Raw genomic sequence first — 9,742 nt, 5'->3', positions numbered from 1 at the left:
GGAAGGAAGGAAGGAAGGAAGGAGAGAATGAAGAGAGAGGGAAAGAGTATTTACTCAGGCAAGAGATGCCACCTTCTATTCATTTCTGATGCATCTAGTGTTCTAACATTTACAGCCGGTCAGACTGCAGGATTAAGTACATACAGTAAAATTATACAGACTTGCAAAAATTCTGATTTGAATTCAGGGTATTAATAGCAGAAGGAATGTTCTTCTGGGAGTAATCTAAGTGTTATATTTACCTTTGGTTTGAGAATATTTGCAATGAGGAATTTCAAATGCAAATATTTTAAAAGCATAGCATGTTAGTAGAGAGACACTGTGGGCACTTCTGTTTTCCTTAAAAAAAAAAAAGGTTTTTCTTGACTTTTTATTGGAATCCTAATGAGACCATAATTACGACAGCAAAAGGGGGGAGTGCAGCCATTAAAAGCTTGGTGTTACTGTACATATAGTCCCTGCATTAAATTAAAAAAAAAAATCTAGAGCCATTCAAGAGAGGGGAAAAAAAGATGACTTAGCAAAGCAAATCTTGAATACTTACATCCTTGGTAGGCGTGGATTTTTTTTCAATGCAGATATTTTTGAAATTTGGCTGTCCTGTTTCCTCTTACCTATTCTTTTTATTTTAATTAGACCACAGTATAAAACACTTTAAAAGAAGACCCGCCTTTGTTTTGTCCCTTCCACACACACCCAACTTCCCCATACCTGTTAAATGTTAAGGTTATGAAACTAAACACCTCCAAAGGCTAAAGGTTCAATTGGCTCTTGGCTCCGACCCTGTTTGGAAATTCTGGATGTCTGTGTATGGAGAGGGTACTTCTTTCAACACGGGACTTGTGATTAGAAGGACTTTCACCTTCTGGCTCAAAGCAGATGTCTGTTACTATTTTTGCTACCCTTGACCACAGGAAGCATTATTTCTCTTAAACAGATGACTATGATCAGTTGGATAAAATTTAATTTTTAATTAAGCGGTTCCAAAATGGTGTCCTAATTCTTCTGGTCATGTCCAGGACCTGGACTCAAACAAATAAATGCTTTTTATAGAACAAAGAGAATGCTCAGAGTAGATCCTAAACAAAAATGTGCTCAGATCGACTTGTCAGTAATGGTACTTGTTAACCTGATAGACACTTTCAACCAGAAGTTCTAGTAGCGAAAATCTAATCCAAATCCTCCTGGTTTTTTTTTCCCCCTTCTCTGGTTGAGCAAAGGAAGCCCTGTGCGTTAGCAAAACAGTGGAAAAAATACAGACTAGCAAAGAAGCAAGAGTCTTCCCAGGACTATAATAGAGTTGACAGTTGACCCTGTTTTTTTCCTAAGCCATCACCCAGCACTTCAAGAGCATCCCAAGGCTATTTCCTCAAGCTCCACTCCAATCAGAGCTTTCAGGAAACAGTCAAGTCAAGAGCGCTGATGCCCTCCGCACATTTCATTGTGTGCTAAAAGGGGAAGATGCTGTTATCAAGTCTAATAAAATACATTTATGTCTCAAACTCTGATCACTGTGAGTCTCCACCACAAGAAGCAAAATAGCAACCTTTCAGATTGCTATTTTAGAAACTAAATTTATTTCTCAGCTCTGTGGTAACTGAACTGTCATTATTTCCAGAGTTTACAAGGCTTATAAAATACTGTGCTCTTAGTTTGGTGACTGTCAGCTTATATTACAGATGAATAATACATGTCTGACCTAGCTATTGTCAGAGGGCTGCTATCTTGTCACAAATAACACAACAGAAGTGTTTTCAAAATGAGCTGAGGTTACATTAGACAGAGTATTTTGTGAAGAGGATAAAATCTGCTTTTCAGAGTTACTAATTATAGATAGTTATATTTATTTCAGGATGTTTTTAATAAGTCAGTTGCTAAATTTGATCAGTGTAGCGTATCCAACTGTAATCCATGTTATTGCCCCCTTTTTTGGATTCTGATATACCTCATACCTCTGCTGCACCTGACACTGACATTCTTTCTTGCCCATTCTTAGACATCTCACAGAAAGAATACCAGTTACAAAGACCAAAGGGATCTCTCTTCTTTTCTTCCAGATTTATCAGTGATCAGACATTCCTGGAAGGGGGATTACAATCATCGCCCTGACAGGACCAGGACCATGAGGAATATGGATATGGGAGGTGATGTCTCCTTTGCCTGCCAGACGGGCTTATTCTGCTTTCATTGCCTTATCCTGTTTCTTACTCTGTCCTAATTGTTTATGGAAAAAAAACAATTGTATGCCACATTTGTGGAATCACGAGCCAATGAAACAGAAGGTTACACCATCCAATTTTTCTTGGGGGGAGTGGCATAGGAACATGCCTTCCTTTTAGCCCCCTACCCTACATCATATCATGGATACACAAGAACTCAAAACATATTTGGAGAATCCAAAAGAAGCAGTAGTAAGATTGACAGTGTCTTCTACAGTAACCCTTCTACTGGCTCACTCTCAACCCCTTATCAAATTTTCCTTTTTTATTAGTAGGATTTTTTTCTGATTTCAAAGTAAGATATACTTATGCTGAAAAAAATATGAAAAAAGATCAAAGCATAAAATTAGAATAACCCCAACATCCAGAGATAACTATGTGTTTTAATCCTTTGAGTGTGTGTGTATGTGTGCGTAGGTGTGCAATTTAAAAAATAATTTTGATTATGATACACATTCATATTATCCTGGTATTTCTCAGGTTATATGTCATGACCGAACAAATAACAGCATGACTTTTAACCGAATTCTTTTTTTTTTTTAAAGATTTTATTTTTATTTATTCATGAAAGACAGAGAGAGAGAGAGAGAGAGAGGCAGGCAGAGGGAGAAGCAGGCTCCCAAGGAGCAGGGAGCCCGACGCGGGACTCGATCCCAGGACCCCGGGATCATGACCTGAGCCGAAGGCAGACGCTTAACCATCTGAGCCACCCAGGCGCCCCTTTTAACCGAATTCTAAAAGACATGAACATCTGTGTCATCATTTACTCAGTCATCCCCCACGTTTTTGGACATTAATTAATTTCCCACACCGGCACCTTTGCTGCTTTCACTATCAGAAGCAAAGTCTTTTACAACCACTGATCTCTAAATACACTGAGTTCCTAGCCTCAAATTATCCACATCCACTGAAGAAAATCACCAGGCAGAGATAAAAAGGTTTGGGGACTGTAATTCATCACGTTTGCTCCTAATGCTTTACTTAGAGAGTCTACCCCTGTGTCATCTTTGGGTCCCTCTTGTCTCTCTAGAACCAAAGCTGAGAAGCTTTGCCTCTTTTTTTTAGTTTCTTCACTTCCTGGATCTATCTCAGCATAGATCAAATTCTGGCTTAACATATCCCCAAGTCCCAGGCACGCTAGCTAAGCCCCTTCCACTATGGCCCACGCCCTAGCATCACACCTGCTATAATCAGATAGCTTTGCTTTACCCCTAATTATTTTCCACTCATCTCCCATGAGCTGCTTTGTCTTACTTCGCTTGAGTGGCCATAATAAAATACCATAGACTAGGGGGTTTAAACACTTCTAATGTGTTTTCTCACAGTCCTAGAGGCTGGGAAGTCCGAGATCACGGTGGCAGCAAGGTGTGTGTCTGGTGAGCCCCTCTCTCATTGGGCTGCCGACCGCTGCCCTCTCACCATGTCCTCACATGGCCTTTCCTTGGTGCATGCATTTCTCTTCTTGTCAGGCCACTCATCCTAACAAATTGGAACCCCCTCTTTGTGACCTCATTTAACCTTAATTACCTCCTAGAAGCCTTTTCCCCGAATTGATTGTGGGGTTAGGGCTGCAACATATGAATTTAGGGGAGAAACAATTCTGTCCATAGCACTCCCTTCAAATACCATGCAGATTTCATTAATACCTTGACTATTCCAAATTCTTTCATAGAGAAAATGCTCATACTCCCCAAATGATGGCAACATCACTCCAAAAGGTCAGGCTTGCACACCTAGTGTAAACCAGCTGCACTGGATTCATGTTCAACTCCAACCATGTTCCACTCTGAGAAAAAGTATTCTCGCAAACATTCCGATGATCCTTCAGTTGACTGTCCCCCAGCTTGTTTCTCTGTCTTAAATATGGCACACCTCGGAAGCTGCTTCTGATTACAAACCTGTCTGGCTCCCAAGTCACAAAACGGCAGCAAATATTAACTAATCAATGTTTTATGGTTGTAATTAAACTGTGTACTTACAAATAAAATGTAACACTTAAAATCAGGTTCCAATTTCTCAAAGCTGCATTAATATTTATAAAATGATTATTGCAGACAGGCACATTCTTTTACTGCTTATTAAGGCACACAGTATGCACGCAGGACCAGTAAATTCTTAATTATCATAGAAGTCGAAGGCCACGGTTTCTCAGTTTCTTAGCCTTGTCCCGACAACTTCCCACGTTCTGAGGCCCCTTTTATGGATAAGCTGCTGGTCTTTTTCACTTCCCCTGCCTTTCTATTCCCAAGAGATGCTACCTTAAGAGTCATCCTCTGAGAGAAAGCTAATAGAACTGTGACTTTACCTTATGATGCCATAGATTAAATGGAGCAAAATGGTCCATCCGCAGTTGAACAGCAGCTTCCAGCTTTTCTATGAATTTTGCAGCCAGAGTGATGACAATTTCTCTCCCCCAAATCCCACCCATAGTTGTTTCCACCAGACCACCACCATAGTCTATTATTAGCCAATATAAGGCCTATAATATCTCAATGGAATTTTTGTAGGGGTAAAAATCACATACTTATATCATAGAGGTGGGAATTGATTTACATGGCGATAGCATGAGCTCTAAAGCAATACAATATTTTAGAAATATTCATTAGTCTAAAAGGAAACTTTAAATGGTAAAACTGAACTAACCCTACCAGCTGGCAACATAACAGAGAGGGGATAACACATTCGGCCAAGTCAAATCCATCTGAGCTTTGAGACTACACAATCTCAGCCCCTTTTGGAGGCTTGGGTTCCTTTTACACTTGGCAGAATGTTATTTCCTGATGCACAGAAAGCAAGAAAATGGTGAAAGAAAAAGAAAACTCATAGGGCCCCAACAGTATCAAATAGCTTTTTACAAAATATTTTGATGAGCTAACTTGAAATTCATCAGAAATGTACGGATTATATTTATTTCACGAAAATGTTCTTTACATACAATTATACAGTATGAAGGGAACTTTGGGATTATTAAGTCTAAATCTCTCATTTTACAGATGAAAGTACTAAGGCAAAGTGAAATTAGGTGTCTGTGGTTCATCAGTTATATGCTCAGAAAAAAGTTAGTTGACTGGAAAATATTGCCTCTGTGTAGAATGGATTCAGTTATAACTTATATGTATGAGAAGTTAGTAGAAATTGTTGATAATGGCAACTTTAGAGGTGGAAGAAGGGGCATCCCTGATGTACTATCAATTCAGAGCATAGAAAATACATCAATTCCATAATATTTCCACAGCCTGCTATGGGGGCTCAAATTCTCACCATTAGCATCATCTCATAGAATTTTAGATTTTTATCACTACGGAAATGTTCAGGTGTCTGCAAATTTTATACATGTACAATGAAGGCTATAATTCATTAGCTCACTATATTGGCATAAATTAGATTATCAATATATGTAAGTATGAGATAGGACAAGCAGATACATTCATTGGGAAGAAACACAAGGGAAATTGAAGAGCTCTGGCATCTATTCCATCTGCCTAAGGAAAGAAGATGGTGCAAAGGATGGAATGTGCTGGAGAGTTTGGATATTTGAGGACTGTATGGCAGAAATAGGGAGAGGGATTTATAAAAGTCAAATATGCCAAAGAAAAACTTTACTTTCTTGGTCATTCAGATAGGCTGACAGGCACCTATTTAATTAATGGGAAATATTAAATTCATTTTAAGCAAACAAACATGAAAGGAAGTCAGTGGTGGGTTAAACAGCAATCTGTTTAAGGAAAAGAACATGGAACTTGGGGTCAGATAGACATGGCTTTAAAGCGTATCTTTCATCTACTAGCTACATGATCTTGAGCAAAGCACTTAAATGTGAGCACCAGTCTCTTCATACGTAAAGCAAAAATAATAGGAGTTTTTAAAAGCTGTTAAAAGAATTGTGTTTAGCAAAGAGTAGACATTCAAGACCTAGTAGCTACAAGAAAGAAGGGGAAATTTTATGTTGCTGTAAACTTAAAATTCTAAATGAAACATCCCCAATTGCCAAATTCCAGCCAGACTGTCCTGTAAGATTCTTAAAGGACGAGGCTTCCACCTTTCCACTCCACCCGATTTCTTTTCTTTTTTTTTTTCAAATTTTTATTTAAACTCTAGTTAACATATAGTGTAATACTAGTTTCAGGAGTAGAATTTTGTGACTCATCACGTACCTACGACACCCAGGGCTCATCACAACAAGTGCCCTCCTTAATGTCCATCACCCATCTAGCCCATCCCCCACCCACATCCCTCCATCAACCTTCAGTTTGTTCTCTGTCCTTAAGAGTCTCTTAAGGTTTGTTTCCCCCTCTCTCTTCCACCCCCCGTCCTATGTTCATCTGTTTTGTTTCTTAAATTCCACATATGAATGAAATCATATGGTATTTGTCTTTCTCTGACTGACTTATTTTGCTTACATAATACACTCTAGCTTTCATTCTTTTGATGGCTGAGTAATATTCCTGTGTGTGTGTGTGTGTGTGTGTGTGTGTGTGTGTGTGTGCCACATCTTCTTTATCCATTCATCAGTCGATGGACATTTGGGCTCTTTCCAAAGTTTGGCTATTTTTGATAATGCTGCTATAAACATCAGGGTGCATATACCCCTTTGAATCTGTATTTTTGTATCCTTTCAGTAAATACCTAGTAGTGCAATTGCTGGATCATAGGGTAGTTCCATTTTTAGCTTTTTGAGGAATCTCCATACTCTTTTCCAGAGTGGCTGGACCAGTTTGTATCCCCACCAACAGTGCAAGAGGGTTCCCCTTTCCCTGCCATCCTCACCAACACCTGCTGTTTCCTGTGCTGTTAATTTTAGCCGTTCTGACAGGAGTGAGATAGGATCTCATCGCACTCCACCCCATTTCTGTGCCAGTCTTCCCAGGTTCTTCTCTGAAATTCTGAAACTAAGAATCTCTTTCTCATTCAGTCACTGAAAAGCATGATGAGGGTCACTCAGTAGGACAACTGTTTTCAGAATCAGAAGCCTGAAGGCAATTTGGGGACAAGATCTAGGAGGTCTTTCACTTCATTTCCCATCTTCTACCCACAATGCTTTACATCCTTCACAGCAGCAAAGGGCTTTGTGTAGAGCAGACAGAAAGTACAGCATAGGAAACTCACCCCAGAACTTGCTGATTCCTCCTTATAAAGTTCTGAGGTTCACCGATGCATCGATGTTCAACTTGGTAATTACCGTATTGTTGTCACTACGCACCAAAGTCGTACCCACCACTCCACCACCTGAATCTGTCCTCTATAAAATATAGTCAGCTAAGGTCTTGCCACTGAGAACTTAAAATTCAAATGTAGGAACGGGAATGTTGGGACACAAACAACCTAGCTTTCAGACAGGAATTATTTGGAAATTGTAGGTCCACTTTCTCAAGGCTGGTAAGCACCTAGAGATTATCTGGAGGAATGTGTACAACTTTGATGTTGTCATTTGGCAGCTAATGTCAGCAGGAATGTGGTTAAGGAGACAACTGCACTAGCTCTTGGAATTACAAAAAAAAAAAAAATCAATAATGAAATAAAAAAAAGAAAAAATCTTTACTTGTTCATTTTCTAGCACTGTGATTCTGTAGTCCTGAAAATGGCAATTGGTCATGATGAGACATATAATATTTACATTTATTTACATTTACTCAACAAAGGAAAAATCCACAAAATTCCTAATTGCCAAATCTGATCCCTGCATATGTGTTTGGGATATCCTATAACATACCCCAAAAGGAATCTCTATGCAATTGAACACTGCATTTAGGTAGTATGGTTAAGGTGAGATTTTAGCATTTGCAAACATCACTAGTGAATACTTGTAGATTATCATCTTTAGATCCCCCAGGCCCTCAAGTCTACTATATGCTATGAAAATAGCTCGTGGACATCCTAAGTAGTTACCAGGAACTATAAAAGGGCTAACTTCCATCCATCACATTAGAGAAGTGACTTGTTGAATGAACCCCATTCAGTCTGTTTTGGCATCCCCAGTAGTTCCCAACAATGCCGCTGGTATGTCCACAGACCCCAGTCCTGCTAGAAATCTCACCAGAAGCCAACTTGTTCCAGCTTGTTCTGAGCTTTTACCACTCACATGGCTGCTCTCTCAGGCCCAGCTTCCATCACTCAACTGGTCACTGTGATTTTTGTTCTTATTTGAGATACAGCTATGTCTATTTCCACCTATCTGTCTCTCTGTATACAAAATAACTTTTCAACAGTAAAGGTAAACATTTTATTATAAAATTTTAAGAAGACAAAGATAAAATTTTAGATAAAAAAAGGAACATACAATTAACTTACTATTCATATTTCCAATGCCAAAAAATAACCATTGTTAAAATCTTTGAATATATAGTTGGCCTTTTGGGCTTTTATATGTATAAACCCCAGATATTTATAAAATTAAAATCATAATACAAATAATCTGTATTTTATTAAAAAACAAATAGCACTTTATGGTGGTTCTCTACATGCCAATACATGCTTATCTCTTCATTCTGAGATCTTGCTAATTCCTTTGGTTTGATGTTTATTTAGGCAATTTGTTTAGCTCCTAACTCCATCTTTCCTCGTCCAATGTCTTACCATTGTTTCACCCTTGTCTGCAAGCCCGCAGATTAAGGCTATTAAGGCTGAGTTCTTCCCACAAAAGAACAGATTGAAATATGCAGTCCTGGACTGGATCCAGGACTAGGAAAAATTACTATAAGGACTTTACTGGGGTAATAGATGAAATGTGAACAAACTATGTAGACAGCACCAATAGTGTAAAAAAAAAAGTTGATTTTAGTCACTGTTCTTTAATTATGAAACTGAATGTCCTTATTCTTAGGAAATACACACTGAAAAATTTAGAGGTAAAGAAGCAGTATTTGTGTAGCTCACTCCCAAATGGCTAAAAAAATTAAAATTAGATAGAAAAAAAAGCATACATGGTAAAATGTTAACAATGGACGTATTTGAGTAAAAAAGTACATAGGATTTTTCTCTTGAAAATTTTCTGAGTTTAAATTATTTCAAAAAAATTAAAAATATAAATGCCAACTCCCTAATGAATTTAAGCAAAACAAACAAGCAAACAAAAAAAGAAATAGAGAGGGAATATTTTTGTCTAAGAATCCATTTTTGCCCCTTGAAGTTAAATTAAGCATATTATTTTAGGATGAAAATCACTCAAATCACCAAGTGCAACTTGTCTCACTTAAAAAAAAAAATCAAAAGTAGTTGCCCAGTCTAAGACAAAACAATACACTTTCATTCCCCTGTCCTACTCACTACATGGGTTTTAATCTTTAAGGCTGAGAAATGTGTGAAATTTGGTTGCTTGAGATATCACTACTCCAGAATTTATAATAAAATTTACTGGAAAGAGAATGAGCAAGCTCTTAATTTCTTTTAATTGAAACAAGAGAGGACAGAAAGTTCAGTTCAGATTCCAGATATCATAAAATCTATTCTAAAATGAATGGTGGGCAGATTGAAACATAAACACACACACACACACACACACACACACACACACACACACACACACA

This window comes from Callorhinus ursinus, unplaced genomic scaffold (genome assembly GCF_003265705.2).
Source record: "Callorhinus ursinus isolate GAN/ISIS: 27379988/994484 unplaced genomic scaffold, GSC_fseal_2.0 scaffold50, whole genome shotgun sequence".
NCBI lineage: Eukaryota > Metazoa > Chordata > Mammalia > Carnivora > Otariidae > Callorhinus > Callorhinus ursinus.
This window is presented reverse-complemented; position numbering follows the sequence as displayed.